The 18,117-nt window shown below is 39.7% G+C and overlaps 1 protein-coding gene across 1 annotated transcript in view; it reads left to right on the top strand.

Moving 5' to 3' along the window:
• The window catches only part of LOC126381788 (filamin-A), a 114,951-nt gene that overhangs the window by 47,760 nt on the left and 49,074 nt on the right, over positions 1-18,117 (top strand). The window lies entirely within an intron of this gene.

The raw sequence follows: 18,117 nt of genomic DNA, 5'->3' as shown, positions 1-18,117 counted from the left end.
AACGACTACTTACTTACATCAACAAATAATAACTAACAGCTTAACGTGCTTACCAAAGCACGGATCATCTTACTTTCGGACAATCAGGTGATCAGTCTGTAATGTCCTAACCAAACTAGGGACCACAAAGTAATTTTTGTGATATGTCCCCACAGGGAATGGAACCCAGTACCTCCGGTGTTATTTTTAAGTTAATTTTAAGGTGAGGTTAGGGTCGGTAAGGTGTGGGTACTTAGTTTATATTGCGATGTACTTCTGACTACCCCAATTTTGATGTAGTTGTGAGCTTATGTTATGTTATTTAAAACTCAATTAGCGATATACTCATTTCGTTTCCGTAAGTATCTACTAAGAACAATAGATCCAAACCTAAGCTTTTGACTGTGTAGTTTGTAACTGTAGTGGTCATTGATTGGTTAACGCCGGGGCCTTAGTCAATAGCAAATCAAGGCTAGACAGCTACCGTAACTTTGTGGAGATCGAGGTAAACAGACGTTGTCGGACAAACCTGTGCTGTGCCCTTTGTACTACGATCATGTAGACGCATGGACTTTGTGTTGATGATGCATTTGGAAAGACTTTCGACTGTCTGGGGAAGCCTTCAATAAGAACCTGGATCGGCTCGCCGACTACAAGGATTCTGCAACCTACTCTAGTCGGGTATGAATTGTAGCGTTGACAGCGACTTTCCGAACGGCGACCCGCGCTACGGCGAGTCTCTTTACGGCGAGTGGCCTTATTTTCCCTCTACGTCGAGCGAGTTTTGACGTTATTGTACAGTTATGGTAAAAACTGTTTTGCTGTTTTCTTATACTTTTCACTTCGTTATTTTTATGTAAGTAGTAGTGTTCTACGACATAATACTAATCTACTCCTGCGATCCAGGGTTCCATGAGGTTTAGATTTTAAAAGAACTTTTGGCCTTAAGACCATATTACGTGGCGACGGGCCCGCGGCACGGTGAAATAAAACATATGGCGATGTATAAAACCGAAAAAACCAAGACTCCCGCGATTGGTCCTTCTATACGATGAAGGGTTTGCCTGTCCCTGCCAAATAAGAAGTTAGTTAGGAAGCTTCGGCTTTATATTGACTCTACTATACACTAAATATAGAGAACAAAATATCAAAAATATCCACTCGCTAAGATGCTTCGAATGAGATATGTCTGGAATCTGTTGGTTGATACAATGATGTACCAGGGAGTATCCAAAATGATACTTAAAACCCGAATTCCGGCTAAACCCCGCGTATTTCAGGAAAGTCGCCATATAACAAAAATATAAACTTATTACCAGCCAGCTTACGACATCGTATCAACAGTGGCTGCAAGTTGTCTTTGATTACTTGTGGCTCTGCCCACCCCATTGGGGATTACGGGCGTGAGTTTATGTATGTATGTATGTATGTATAAACTTATTAAGACGCTTCGAATGAGATATGTCTGGAATCTGTTGGTGGAGGGGGACGTTCTGACTCATTGTCCTTTAGTTAACTGGCGAATACGTTGTTATATTACAGTATGCTATGTCTACTTGAAACAAGAGAGGCCCACGTTTTCGAAGTGATATTGTCAATATCTCGCATCACAAAGCGACCATTCAAGCAATGTTACTGTTATACATACCCATGCATACATAAACTCACCCCTATTTGCCACCGGGGTAAGCAGAGCTACCGTAACTTTGTGGAGATCGAGGCAAACAGACGTTGTCGGACAAACCTGTGCTGTGCCCTTTGTACTACGATCATGTAGACGCATGGACTTTGTGTTGATGATGCATTTGGAAAGACTTTCGACTGTCTGGGGAAGCCTTCAATAAGAACCTGGATCGGCTCGCCGACTACAAGGATTCTGCAACCTACTCTAGTCGGGTATGAATTGTAGCGTTGACAGCGACTTTCCGAACGGCGACCCGCGCTACGGCGAGTCTCTTTACGGCGAGTGGCCTTATTTTCCCTCTACGTCGAGCGAGTTTTGACGTTATTGTACAGTTATGGTAAAAACTGTTTTGCTGTTTTCTTATACTTTTCACTTCGTTATTTTTATGTAAGTAGTAGTGTTCTACGACATAATACTAATCTACTCCTGCGATCCAGGGTTCCATGAGGTTTAGATTTTAAAAGAACTTTTGGCCTTAAGACCATATTACGTGGCGACGGGCCCGCGGCACGGTGAAATAAAACATATGGCGATGTATAAAACCGAAAAAACCAAGACTCCCGCGATTGGTCCTTCTATACGATGAAGGGTTTGCCTGTCCCTGCCAAATAAGAAGTTAGTTAGGAAGCTTCGGCTTTATATTGACTCTACTATACACTAAATATAGAGAACAAAATATCAAAAATATCCACTCGCTAAGATGCTTCGAATGAGATATGTCTGGAATCTGTTGGTTGATACAATGATGTACCAGGGAGTATCCAAAATGATACTTAAAACCCGAATTCCGGCTAAACCCCGCGTATTTCAGGAAAGTCGCCATATAACAAAAATATAAACTTATTACCAGCCAGCTTACGACATCGTATCAACAGTGGCTGCAAGTTGTCTTTGATTACTTGTGGCTCTGCCCACCCCATTGGGGATTACGGGCGTGAGTTTATGTATGTATGTATGTATGTATAAACTTATTAAGACGCTTCGAATGAGATATGTCTGGAATCTGTTGGTGGAGGGGGACGTTCTGACTCATTGTCCTTTAGTTAACTGGCGAATACGTTGTTATATTACAGTATGCTATGTCTACTTGAAACAAGAGAGGCCCACGTTTTCGAAGTGATATTGTCAATATCTCGCATCACAAAGCGACCATTCAAGCAATGTTACTGTTATACATACCCATGCATACATAAACTCACCCCTATTTGCCACCGGGGTAAGCAGAGACTATAGAATTCCATTTGCTTCGATCCTGACACATTTCTCTTGCTTCCTCCACATTCATCAATCGCTTCATACACGCACGCCGGTTCAGAGTAGATCGTATTAAACCGTATGTTACTGTTATAATTTATAATATAATAGAGAACCAATTTCTGGAAACCAGTTCAGTTTTGATACCTACTACAAAAGTAACATCTTTACAGTAGTCACAACTCCCCTTTTGTCCACTACAATTTGACCCATCAACGTAATATTACAAATAAACATCATCATCATCATCAGCCCGTGGGGACATGAATTCCCCACTGCTGGGGCACGGGCCTTCCCTATGGATGGATAGGGAGATCGGGCCTTAAACCATCACGCGGGCCCAGTGCGGATTGGTGGTTATTAACGACTGCTAATGCAGCCGGGATCAACGGCTTAACGTGCCTTCCGAAGCACGGAGGAGCTCGAGATGAAAACTTTTTTTTTTGTGGTCACCCGTCTTATGACCGGCCTTTGCGAAAGTTGCTTAACTTCAATAATCGCAGACCGAGTGCGTTTACCGCTACGCCACTGAGCTCCTCATAAATAAACAACTTAGCATTAAAAAAAAAAAACATTTAGGAATTCCCGAAAGCGGCGGTAATTTTTCTCGGATTTCGCTCCATTTGCGTACCTGTCCGTATGCGTGCCGCACGCATAACTTACTATGATTCGAAGCACTACTATCCTAACCATACTTCCAGTTCAGCCACCACTATTTAGGCATACTTTCAACTAATTGTTTTCCGTTGGAAATGGACTCCCTGGGGTCATTCTGTTAGTACTCTTTCTGTCTTGTCTTTGAATAACGTTATTTGAAAACGTTTTAAATGCAAATTCTCGCATAATACAAGACTGCAAGTCAGATAAACGATACTTTATTGACATTACTTTTGATATTGTGATCGTGTGGGTTGTGAGGTGAATTACCAACCTCATCAACCCTGATGTCAGGGTTATTATCGAGCCGCCAAAGACCTTAGACATGGCTCATGTAACGACTACTTACTTACAGCAGTAAGTAGCGGTTTCGGGTGTCTTCCGAAGCACGGATCATCTTACTTTTTGGACAATCAGGTGATTAACCTGTAATGTCCTAACCAAATTAGGGATCACAACAGTTTTGTGATAAGACCCCACCGGGATTTAAACCCGGGACCTCCGGATCGTGAGCGCTCAACCACTGGACCACGGAGGTCGTAGGTTGAACGCGGAGGTTGGAGGTGACTCGGTAGGTGAAAAACGTCTTCATAGATGTAAATTGCAAAGATAACAAAAACACAGACTCATGCAATATACACATTCATTTGTACCGTTAACGAAAAAGTCTGCTGCGGGGCTATTGCTGATTACTTATTCATTTGTCTGTTCCTCGGACGTGGCCATAAGTCAGAGAGAAGTAGCAAATCACGAATCTAATCTCGCGTAAGTTGGTACTGAACTGTTATGCGAATGAGATTTGAGTTTTTTTTGTTGAGAGCCGTGGGTATATTGTTCAACAAACTGGTGCAATGATTAAAGCACATAATAACGGGTTCTTACCGCGTTTAAATGGGGATATGAGACTCCCGATATTTCGACACTGCAATGATCTATGGGCCATTTGTACTGCTTCTTGAACTCACAATTTCAAACTAGTTATATATAAAAATATAGGTAATCTCGTGCAAAGTGTAATAATTTTCATTCGTGTTGATGCTTCTATAATAATTATTAGGCCGATAATGCGATGATTGCTCTATTATTACGTTATTAACTTTTTTTCCTGCGATTTCCGGAACTTTATATAATAATGGATGAAACCAGCGCGGAACGTCGTGGAGTATGCTCCATACCCCCTCTGGTTGATTGAGGGGAGGCCTGTGCCCAGCAGTGGGACGTATATAGGCTGTTTATGTTTATGGATGAAACTAGCATTATTTAACTAAGTATAACTTTTTGTTTTGGTGTACGGTTTTTGTCTCTGGTGAAAGGGAAGTTTTAATAATACAACGCTCAAATGAAACACAAGTTTAATGTTGTTCCCGTGAACCACGCTCGCTGTGATCCTCCGTATAATTGTATGACGACAAAACATGCCGGGAACAAAAAGAATAACTCCAGCGATCGCCTTCACAGAATTACCGAGCAAGCATCAAAATTGCAACTCCCCTTGTTGTATTATGTCTTCGTTTACATGACGGCTGACACGGGTGTTCTCAGAAGTGATCCCCGATGGATACACACAGTAACGAGGTACTTACTTGTTCCTTTTTCAAAACACATATTCCGCATTGGACCAAAGTTCCATTTATTGACAAGTAATAAAAATAAGGAGCTCGGTGGCGCAGCGGTTAACGCGCTCGGTCTGCGATTGTTGAAGTTAAACAACTTTCGCAAAGGCCGGTCATGGGATGGGTGACCACAAAAAAAAATTTTTCATCTCGAGCTCCTCCGTGCTTCGGAAGGCACGTTAAGCCGTTGGTCCCGGCTGCATTAGCAGTCGCTAATAACCATCAATCCGCACTGGGCCCGCTTGGTGGTTTAAAACCCGATCTCCCTATCCATCCATAGGGAAGGCCCGTGCCCCAGCAGTGGGGACGTTAATGGGCTAATGATGATGATGATGATGATGACATAATTGCGAGACGATCTCTTCTACAATTTAAGTTTACACGGATGTACCATTTGTAACTGTGTGTGATGAAATAACATTCAAATAATTTCAAACGAGTTCTGTATTTTATGTCAGTTTCATTATGCCTTTAAATTGCCACGTTTGCTACAAATGGCTGCTAATTTTATTTACAATCTGGTAAGAATCTTATTACACAGGTGTAGTGTAAATTCTGAACTTTAGAACCAGTAAAAAGTTCTCTCAGTAAATTACCTGCATGTTTGCAGTGCAGCTATGTTTTATCCTAATTGCACCTTGTACCAACAGCCTTATCTTCTCTTTCTTTCTCTTTTATCTTCTAATTTAATCTAGTTAATTTCCCCTCTCTCTTATAAGACAGAGTACAGATGGCTTTCATGCCAACATTAGGAAAAAACTGCCTCTTTACTGCACCGGGTCCGGACCGGATCCAACAGTCTCTTAAACGTGGTGGCGGATAGAATTGACTGTCCCATTGTGAGGCATTGGATTGACATCCATGTCTCACACTAGGTTTTTGTCGAGTTAATTTAATATGTGCTTACAAACAGAGTATAAGTCCCTTACTAGCCATTATGGATGTACAGTCATGGGCAATATAATGTACCCACTTTAGGACTCTGTCGCACTAACATATTTGACATTTAGTGAGACTTACAGTTCAATTTGTCAAAAAAGTTAATGTGACATGGTACCAAAGTGTATACATATTAATGCTCGTGACCGTACAAAAGTCCGAAATAAAGTTTTATTATTATTATAAGTACCTACATAATTATTATTAAGTATTATATGTGTTACAACTAATTTTACGGATGCGCATTATCTTAAGATTACCAAACTATAAGTAAAAACTTTTCAAACAAATACCCAGCTGGATATTAAACCCGAAAACTTCTGGTTATTAAGTATGCTTTCTTTTTCAAATAACAAAATGTTTTGTTACTTGCGTGGTATGTAGACTGTCATTTGTCTCTGTGGTGCGTGTAATTCGGTTATTACTGGCAAGAAAGAAACCTTACTGCGGAGGCAATCACTGAAACCGATAGAAAACCTAGATATGCAATCACTCGTCACCCTATTGAAAACCGTTAACTGTTATGGAATTTCTTTCAATTTATATCTAAAGATACTAATGACTATATTCAATTGAATATTGCTTTTACATATTGAGCGTTTTATAAGCTAGACGAGCTTGTCAGCCAAAATTTTCGACTGACATACTCATAGATTCGAAATCGATCGTCTATGGCGCAGCGGTTTATGGATGGGTGATAGAGCTCCTCTGCGCTACAGAGAGCACTTAAAACTAGTGTTCATGGGTTTGTTCGTTAAATCGTTTAACTGTGCACAGTTCATTAGGCATAATCCATTCAAATTTGAACATGGAAACTTTGGATAGCAAGACGCGTGATAAATCACTGAATCCTCACATTTTTTATTATATGTATACTTAATACGAATTTCTCGTAATAGTGATTATCGAGCGACATCAAGATAGGCGGCGGCGCTCGTCCGGCGTGCGCGGGCGCACTTGAAAGTGTCAAGACGTGCCTTATTTAGCCATAGAATATACAACTTTCGTCATTTCTAATTGCCCGTTACCGGTTGAGCAGTGAAACGTGTTTAATTATCACATAATTAGTTGCCATTGCGCCGTGACATTGTTGGTCTGTGCCTGTACTTATGTGACATTGTGGCTATGTACTATTAGGGTGTAACAGGTGCATGTTGATAGGTCTGTCACTTTCAGGGTAGGTAGAAACTATAAATAGAGAAAAACCATTCAATTTGTCGGTATATAAGTTCTTACCGTTCGCTTTCCATTGGTTTTATTGGCTGGTGCATCTCATTTATGTATAAAAACAGATATAATATACCATACTGCGCGATGACGGGAATCGTAGATTCTTCCAACACCAAGGTGCCAAAAAAATTCGCACATAATGGTACCGTGTGTAAAATAAACACTAAACAATCACCAATTTTTAAATTAAGGTTCATCGAACCGGAAATTAATCCCGATGGATTTTAATCAGCGAGGAAATATGTACGTAATACCTCTACAAATATTGTATTTTGGTATGTATTTATGTATCCATGTGTTTTATTTTTTGTAGAGGAAATAAAGATTTTACTTACTTAATAAAACCTAAGCTTATCAGTCGTATTGTGTAATAAATACGAGTTTGTATATCAGCTTATGCCAGTGATGTGACGTAATGTGATGGGCAGTAAAAAGGCGCAAAACTTATGTAAAAAGAGCTTTATTAGCTATCCTTTAGGCAGATAATCCCAGAGTATAAGAAAGAAAAAGTTGTAAAAGAAAATCAGCCAATCACAATACAAGAAAGCACAATTTAAAAAAGAAAAGCATCCAGTGTCCTTACTATTAAAGAGTCTTTACAACGGGACACTTACTAAAGTAAGTGAACCAAACCTGTGTCTGTGTGTGTGGTGTACTTACTAATTTATAAAACTTGCATAGGTACCTACTTACTAAAATCATCACATCATCACCAGCCCATTAACGTCCCCACTGCTGGGGCACGGGCCTTATCTATGGATGGATAGGGAGATCGGGCCTTAAACCACCACGTGCGGATTGGTGGTTATTAACGACTGCTAATGCAGCCGGGACCAACGGCTTAACGTGCCTTCCCAAGCAAGGAGGAGCTCGAGATGAAAACTTTTTTTTTGTGGTCACCCATCCTATGCGGCCTTTGCGAAAGTTGCTTAACTTCAACAATCGCCGAGCGCGTTTACCGCTGCGCCACCGAGCTCTTACTAAAATACGGTGACTAATTCAATAGAATAGCTGTCGTAAAATGATTATGTAGATACGTTGTCTAAAACATTTCTAAAGGTCTAGGTCTCGAGATGTTTCGTTCTCGTCTGTGTGAATTGTGAAGGTAAGACATTGTCTTGGTGTGGGAATTGTATTTGTATTGCACAGAACGACGTACATTTCCGTCTCAACACATAGACAGAACAAACCATTCATCAACGGTATCTGCAAATTAGCGCTTTAATCATACCGGCTTCTTCGTAAGACATATTGTACTTGTTTTATACACACAGCATCACGCCTGTATCCCCAAAGAGGTAGGCAGAGGTGTATACAGGGCGTTAGTAACATCGTAACGAAAACTTTGAGGGTTGGTTCAGACCATGATTCTGTAGAATTAGAATATAAATAGAATATCAAGTGGAATTTTTCGTCGCAAAAATTCGTGTTTTATTTTTGTGTTTTTTTAAATTATTTTCAATTATAGGTATAATTTTGCAATGGAATATTCCACTTGATGTTAACTCAGAATAATGTGCTGAATCATCCCTGTCGGTATTCGTTACGATGTCACTTACAGTTACACCCCGTACATGTACATATGGGTATTAGTGAAACCGTAACGAATACTAAGGGGGATGATTCAGACCATGACTCTGAGTTGATAGCAAGTGAAATTTCCTTTCGGAAAATTCATGAAAATTATTTTTTTATTATTTTCAATTCCATATTTTGCGATGGAAAATTCTGCCTAAAATCAACTCAGAATCATAGTCTGAATCACCTCTCAAAGTTTTCGTTACGATGTCACTACACCCTGTGTATATTTAAATATATATGTATAAAACAATGGGGAAAATTGCAGTAATTGTCCAATTTTCATAAATAGGGAGTTATTACGATCGGTGACGTGCCGTTCCCGCGAAAGTTCCCACTTTGGGAACATTCCCAGCAGTAAAGGCGCAAAAGTTACCTATGTATTACGAGCTTTATAGCCTTTGCGCAGATAATACCAGAGTACAAAAAGAACAATTTGAAAAAAGAAAATCAGACGTTAGCCCCGATTCTTGCAGACACCTCCTAATTTTATTTTAAGTTATACCCGTCATTTTCTTATCAACAGCCTCCGTGGTCTAGTGGTAGAGCGTTAGGCTCACGATCTGGAGGTCCGGGTTCGATTCCCGATGGGGACATTGTCGAAATCACTTTGTGAGACTGTCCTTTGTTTGGTAAGGACTTTTCAGGCTTGAATCACCTGATTGTCCGAAAAAGTAAGATGATTCCGTGCTTCGGAGGGCACGTTAAGCCGTTGGTCCCGGCTATTAGCCGTAAAAACACCTCCACCAACCCGCAGTGGAGCAGCGTGGTGGAGTATGCTCCATACCCCCTCCGGTTGATTGAGGGGAGGCCTGTGCCCAGCAGTGGGACGTATATAGGCAGTTTATGTTATGTTATGGTGTTTACTGGTATCAGCACCAATGTTCTTACTATTAAAGTGTTTTACAACGGGATAATTCCCACTATGGGTACATTCCCAGGCACATCACTGATTACGATATAGTTTGAAATACGTACATCTGCGTAAACGCGTTGGTATTATGTTAATTATTTTCGGCCAAGTCTCTCAAGGTTCGTGTTCGTGTATTATAATGACTGTGTAGGCTAACCTGCAAGGCATGTCTGGAGAATTGCAGTTTGCTTGCTTAGATAGGTACCTAACCTACCCACTAAAATACCTATTCCTCCTACACAGTTGTGTACAAGGTGAGAATGCTCAGTTGTTCGCGTTATATTCTTGTATTCATCATCATCACTAATACGTGTCGTTTGTATTCGTAGTCGTTACTAGTCACGTCAGGGGCCTTTGGCGGCTCAATAATAACCCTGACACCAGGTTTGATGAGGTTGGTCATCCACCTCACAACCCACATAGAAGAGAAGAGAAGATTCCAGCCTCTACAAATATTGTATTTTTGTGTGTATTTATGTATCCATGTGTTTTTGCAGAGGAAATAAATATTTTACTTACTTTACTAATTTAAGAGCCACACTCTTGTCGGTGTAGCATTCTCCATGCTACTTTTCTAGGGAAAAATAGAGCAGTGGTTTCCCACTTGCCTTCCGTCTAATTCTTGTATTATTGTACGTATAATTACTTATGAGTTTGTATGTTAGATGCGTGGTGGAGTATGCTCCATAGCCCTACAGTTGACTGACGGGAGGCCTGTGCCCAGCAGTGGGATGTTTTATAGGCTGTTTATGTTATGTAATATGTTAGATAGCTCTACTTGGAATCATTCGCTTTTAAAGGCAATAAAAAGGAGTGATTAGGTACCTGTGCTGATTAAAAATTATCTATTATTAAGTAGGTATGTTCATCTTATGACTTGTTCATTATGCACCATTATACTACTCATATCTACTTTGAATTCTCGTTCTTTGTGTTTGAATTCATCTTTGGATCATAAATAATTGATATCACATAGCATCACCTACCTACCTAGTTCCCAGGATTTGTGCCCAGTTAATGGCAATAGACTATAGCAATAGCCTATTACACGGGACTTAACAATGGCTGGCGAAGTGTGGGTGTGCATACCTAATATACACTTCTGCCTACCCCTTCAGGGATAAACACGGGACTTAACAATGGCTGGCGAAGTGTGGGTGTGCATACCTAATATACACTTCTGCCTACCCCTTCAGGGATAAAGGCGTGATGCCATGTTATATTGTTGTTACTCGTCGTACTTTCTCCAATATCCCATTCAAAATATACAATGTATCAAAACTTTTAGTATACGTTAATACAAAATCGCAACCAACTAAGCAAATTATCGCCTATTCTAATTAGAACCCTAGAAAGTATTAAAGAGAAACAACAAGAAATGTAAATAGGTATGTGCAGCAAATCATTGTCCCAATTGCAAATAGACGTGATGGGTGAGGCAGATACACTATACAAGCATGCTAAGTAGTGGTCCCACGCCGCGCGACACCTATTCAGTCCCACACCGAATTCACTATTGTAAGCTAACGCTGTATTAAGGCTGTATAAACACCGGCACTCTCTATCCTTTTCTATCCTACTGCTGATGAATGAATACTACGTCTAGCCGTCTCCTTCGTGACAGTGAAAGGGGCTTAGTACCGAGTGGGCAAAAACTTCGACGATTCCGGCCCCAAGAGTACCTGCGCTATTTAACAACACCCGCTGCTTTCTAGAGCATTTCATGTGCATGGATTCATATATTATAGTACCATAATTCTTAAAAATAAAAACGCGAGGTTATTTGAAGAAATGTTACAGAAAGGTGGACTCTCGCGATGCAAACTAATGGAAACAATTACGGGTACTTACGTGCCGTTTATTATTCAATTACCCTACCTGCCAGCCGGTTACATAACAAGCGTTAAATGCAGCACAATGCAGCACTGAGTTCGTGACTAAATTTCTGTTGCTGTCGGTACATGTAGGCTCTCGAATTCCGAGCCGCCATTTTGAATACCATAGTGACGTCACGCAGCTGGGCGCGGGCTCGGCGCTTGCGCACCGCCTGACATTTGAGTCGCTCGCGCTCGATCGAGGCGATGCCTCCGAACCGTCAAGATGCAATTCCGTCGCATATTTTTCCGTATAAGTGCTAACAAACACTAAAAGAAAAACGTAGTGCCTCTCTGCTCTTTCGCTGTTAAGAACAGTTGAAGCGTTGTTCGTGAAATTTCGAAGACTTCATGGTGTTGAATCATAGTGAATGTTCTCCGAAAGTGTTATTGTTGTTCTTGCCGTCACAGTACAGTGCCCTAGATAGTTGTCGCTGAGGAAGCGTGTGTCTGAGGAGGTCCACTCGTCCCCAATAAGTGAGTCCATTTACATACATTGTTGGAGATCCGTTCTGAGCGGGTACCTAGTCACCGAGGAGTGGGCGCGACACGTCATAAGCATTGCCATGCCTTATAAAGCAGCAGTCAGAACCAATACTGAAAACTAGGTGCCAATTTCTAGAAGTTACTAACTAATCTATTCAAAAGCTCTCGTTGATCATATCTGATTCTGCGCCAATGACGGGTCAAGTCACGATACTTTGCTGTATAAATTTATATAGACACATAAATAGGTGCTAACATAGGTATAGGTATGAAGTCAAGAACAGGATACGCTGTACAACTAATAATTATATACCAATGTGCACGCGCAAATGAGTAGTCAAAGTAGACGGCCTTAATTTACAAACATAAGACATACGATTTTGATAAATATTGATGTTCTAAATTAATCACCTTATTGGAAAATACGTCAAAAAAAAAGTGCTTATGCAATAGTAAAGAATGTAACTTGTGCTGAGTGTCGCCCTTTTATCTCAGGACGTCCACCACCACCTTATGATCATTTCGATAAACATCCGTCTTGCTTTTTTTGTAATTGTTTAGTGGAAATTTGATATGATGTTATTGTCTTTTTTTTGTGTGTGGCGCCCTTTTATAATAAACTATTTCTATTCTATTCTAACCTGACCTGTCTAATGCAGAATGTTTCATTCGATAGAAGAGAATAGCAGGACAGCCCTCTGCATATTATGTTCCGCATGAGTGCGCATGAACAAAGCCGGGCGTGCGTTGAACTCTTTTGTAAGGGCGCTTTTCGCACGCATCCCTGCACTAACTACATTTCACCGAATTGCCTTTTTTACAACGATACGTGTTTATGAATAATGAAATACTGTTGAATACTATTACTAATCGTTAGAGAAATTGTAGGTATTTCTAGTAGGGTAGGCAGAGACCCGGCAGCCAGGCTCTTTGCAATCTTCCTTCAACAACCAACACGACTAACACGCTCGACTAATCATAAGCAATAGGCCGTTCTAATACCGTTCATCATTTTATCATTATGCATATTTATTTTAGGTTAAGAAGACTTATCTACTAACAACTTATTGCTCTACCAGTAGCAATTATAAGCGGAGTTTTTTATGTTCTACATTATTAGGGTTCCGTACCCAAAGGTTAATAAACGGGACCCTATTACTAAGACTCCGCTGTCCGTCCGTTCGTATGTATCCAGGCTTTATCTCATGCACCGTGATAGTCAGATAGTTGAAATTTTCACAGATGATGCATTTGTGTTGCCGCTAAAACAACAAATACTAATAAAAAGAAAATACAATAAATATTTATGGGGCGCTTTCCATACAACAAACGCGTTATTTTTTACCCCTTTTTGCTCGATACCTTCTGTTGTTTATCTAGTCCAACTACGGAATCCTTCCTGGGCGAGTTCGACTCGCACTTGGCCGGATTTTATGATTCTCGAATTTCATAATCGAGACACCTGCGCGCAGAGAAACCGGAGTACCACAAAGTACTGACCTTCCCATCTCTTGCCGCATGATAATCTGTATTCATCGAATAACGGATGTTAACTTTTTTATTGTCGTTGAACGCATTCGATCGCCGGCCGATGTAGCGTGACCGACAGACGTGAGATGCACGCAACAAGCACCACAACGGCCTCCGTGGTCCAGTGGTTGAGCGTTGTGCTCACGATCTGGAGGTCCTGGGTTCGATTCCCAGTGGGGACATATCACAAAAATTACTTTGTGGTCCCTAGTTTGGTTAGGACATTACAGGCTGATCACCTGATTGTCCGAAAGTAAGACGATCCGTGCTTCGGAAGGCACGTTAAGCCGTTGGTCCCGGTTACTACTTACTGTGTAAGTACGTAGTCGTTATAAATGAGTCATGTCAGGGGCCTTTGGCGGCTCAATAGTAACCCTGACACCAGGGTTGATGAGGTTGGTAATTCGCCTCACAACCCACACGATAGAAGAAGAAGAAGCACCACAAATCTATGCTAATAACCACGGATGAAGCGGCCCGATCGTGCAGCTATCCGTGATTGTTACGATAGCCTCCTTCTTAGTAAACTGCCACCAAATCGATTAAGAAAGCGAAACTATTTCTTGGAGAAAAGTTTAAGATTCGCTCTTTAAGCTTCGAAACGTGAGTATTTGAGCGCGGTTTAAAAAAAGTGTAACCACTTACCAATTTGTGAAGGGTTTTGTCATCTGACTGTTGAATGTAACATTCTCTAAGGTCATCTAAACAACCTTTCTATGACAAATATCAAGCGACAATAATACTACTTATATGTTTCTGCCACTACTTTGTATTTTTGAATAATTATTTAACCGAGTAATGAGAATTTTTTTTCTTTTGTGACTTCTTGTGATTTGCCGCAGATGGCATTAACTACTTGGCCGGACAAATGGGGAGCGCTGAAGGCTCTCACCCGGTAATGAGAAAATAGGTTATTAACATATATTATTAATTCTCGACAGCGCCATCTAAATTATTTTTGGCGAACGTAGCCTGGAAAGTTCCTCATTGAAGCCGTAACAAAATGTAAATCCCAGGATTTACTCGAAATAGCTTGTACGCTTTCACCTAATTAAATTATGTTAACATCATTTTCATAAATGTATTTCGTCGGAACCAATGCCACAACAAAGGGTTATTACTATCGTAACGAGTACTGTACAAATATTTTGACAATTACTATAATTAAGTGACATAGTGCCTGTAGTATGATGTAATATCATTAGGTACAATCAAAGAGCAAAAGTTCAGTCACTGAGCCCAGCGAATTATTTGTAAACAGTGGTAAAACTATGAACCATTTGTCAAAATTATAAAATGTAAGTATGTTTTTGTAGGTGTTTTTGGTCTATTAGAGAAACGACATGTAACCAGGAGGTCTTACGTGCAACCACTTAATTTAATACTTTGCAAGAAACTGATTGGACTTTTGCAGCTTATTGTCTTCTTCTTCGTCGTTCCCTCACTGCTGAGGATCGCGACTACAGGTTATGGTTTTCCACTCGGTACGGCTATATGCTGCGTGGATCGCACTCTGTATGCTGCCGCCCACCGTCTTCTTAAGGATGTCAGACCACCTCGTAGGTGCCCTTTCTCGCGCACGTTTGCCATCCATTTGCCCAACGATGATCTACTTCTCCAGACTATGCTTCGGAGACCGCATAATATATCCGAAGAAGCTTAGGGCACGATTCCGGCATATTGAGGAGAGCCGCATCGTGATCTTGAGCTCTTTTATCTTTTATACATCTCGTTTAATTTGATAGATTAATTTTAAGTGGTGGGTTGGTAACATCAGTTATCATTTTATATAGCATATCTTCGGACAAGAGCTCTGTCTGGCTCTCTCTGTAGTGCCGAATACCCCGTACCCCTATTCTATAATCTACTTCATAGAAATATTATCGAATTTTAAATGAAAAAAATAACTATCACGTAATACAGATAAAATTACCAACGAGACTTTTAACCGATTATAAAACAAATTATGCCATAATTTTTCATATTTCAGGCCAAGTTTCATATTTCAAAATATGAGCATATTTACAAAATTCCGCTTATAAATGTCGCATAATTAATTTAATCTTTAAATGAATCGCTTCCTAAATTACCTGCCTCGTACACTTATCTTCAAATTAAGCGGTGAAAGCAAGAGTGCTAAGTAAATGGAAAATAGGGGATTGTTCTTGCATAAGTTGAAGTAAAATATTCTGTGAGTATGTTATGTTTGACTGCCGGCTATCGCACGTTACGTCACATATCGTTACTGAGAAGGCATCTCACTGTAGTGTGAAAATGTCCACCAGAAATTATGGTTTGATTTATTAGTAATCATTTATTTAGGTAGGTATGTGTGTCAGAAGGAAGATTACGTATTCAATTAGCGTAATACTCTACTAGGTTTTAAAAGTAAGTACATGATTTTATATTATACATTATTATATAGGTACTTTAAAAAAATAAAAGCATGGAGGATGCTACACCGACAAGAGCGTGGCTCTTAAATTAGAAATGATACTTTTAAAGTCTTTGTAGTTCAATCATGTTTATTATAATAAATATATAATTTAACATGTAGCTTCTTTTTAAGGTCGAATATTTAAGGAAAGAAAAACTCGTATAACAAATAATAATTTATGGTCTCAGTGTAGTCTGAGTAGCGAAGTTTGTATAGAAAGTTCAAGACCTTTTTACGGTTCTTGAACTCTGTTACGTAAACTATCACTCTCTGAACTATCGTAAGGCTTTTAATTATTTTATTTTACGCAGACGTAGCTCATTTATATTTATTTATGTATTTTAGATTTAAAACGATAAGACTTTTCTAAACAATAAAAGTAATAGCCAAATAAATAAGTAGGTGTGTGTACGGTCACGAGTACTAACATGTATAAACTTTGAACCATGTCACATTAACTTTTTTGACAAATCAAACCGTAAGTTTCATTAAATGTCAAATGTGATAGTGCGACAGGGTTCTAAAGTGGGTACATGATATTGCTCATGCCTGTACGCCCGTAATGTCATTGGATCGTTTATTTGGGAATCATTCATTCATTCATTGTTATAAAATAACTCTCAGCCACTTTTGTAAAAATGTCTTTTTACACAGTCAGTATTAGTTTAAGTCCTAATATGAATGATTGCGGCGACGGTAATATAATGTAGGTATATGTACTTAGATACATATTATGGCATTTACTTTAAATAATATATTGCATTAATAACTTTTTGTACTCGTACTCGTTATTGGAAACAAGGTGACAAAGATTTTACACTGACGGCTAAGTAGATTTTATTATAAAATAAAATATAGGTAAGTAAGTATGTGAATCGTCTTTCTCGGCCATCAGGTGGCTTGCACCTTAGCTTGTATATCGGGTTCCAACCACAGAATTGTCAAAGAACCGCAACATTTTAACCAAGTTTATTTTTGCAATCCCACGTTGTATGTTCCCATGAATATTAGATTTTAAACCGCTGCGGCGACTTACACGTTGATATTGAATTCTTCAATAAGACTTTGTTACTCGTAGAAAGAAAAGTAATTCAGTGGCCAGGGTCATAACTTTAGTAAGATAATATACTTAGAAGTGATTGCTTCCTATGAAATTAAAACGGTGATATTCTTACTACATTCACGGTGTCTATATTACATAGTAGTAGTCTTCAAATAGCCGTTTACCAGCTCTATGTATAGATAACTCTATATAAGAATGGTATGTCACTAGTAAGCAACATCTGCGAGAGACAGGTTAAAAACTGCAACACGCAGCTTTCGAAACGCCGGGGAAAAACGAGTTCTTTAACTGACCTATTCCCAGATTAATTGACGCCGCCATTACGGACAATTTACGAAATAATCATCGTCAAAATTTACATTTTTTAACAGTTTACCTACTAAATATTGCAATAATCCTATCTTTTTTGAAAAAAGCTATCAAAATTTAACGGCACTTTGTAAATAAGTACATAATTACGAAGTTGTAATTTATGAATCAACTTTGAGGTTTTGGGTCTAATTTGAAATATTGAAAGCGAAATTAAACCCAGAATACGTGGAATTCTACTACAATCTTAACAGATAAAATAGAATTTTCATTAATTAACCAAACGCATTAGAACATGAGTTAGAAATTCGAAGTACTCCGAGGTTTTGTTAATCTGTGAACCAGTTTCGGTGCCGCATAGCATGCGTGACAGTTGTATTTGGCTGACGGATGCCGTCAAAGCGGTAAGGTCAGGCGATTAGTCAATCGGTTCAGGATATCAGATCAATACAGGCCGATGAAGGCCAATAGAGGCCGATAGGACGCCCCGCAAAGGCCGTCAGCGGCCATTGGTAAAAGTCACATGGCCTACAACGGAACTCGCCCGCATTTACTGGTCTAAACACCCTGT

This window comes from Pectinophora gossypiella, chromosome 3 (genome assembly GCF_024362695.1).
Source record: "Pectinophora gossypiella chromosome 3, ilPecGoss1.1, whole genome shotgun sequence".
Classification (NCBI taxonomy): domain Eukaryota; kingdom Metazoa; phylum Arthropoda; class Insecta; order Lepidoptera; family Gelechiidae; genus Pectinophora; species Pectinophora gossypiella.
Note: the sequence above shows the minus strand (reverse complement) of the source record. Positions and strands in the feature narration are given on the sequence as shown.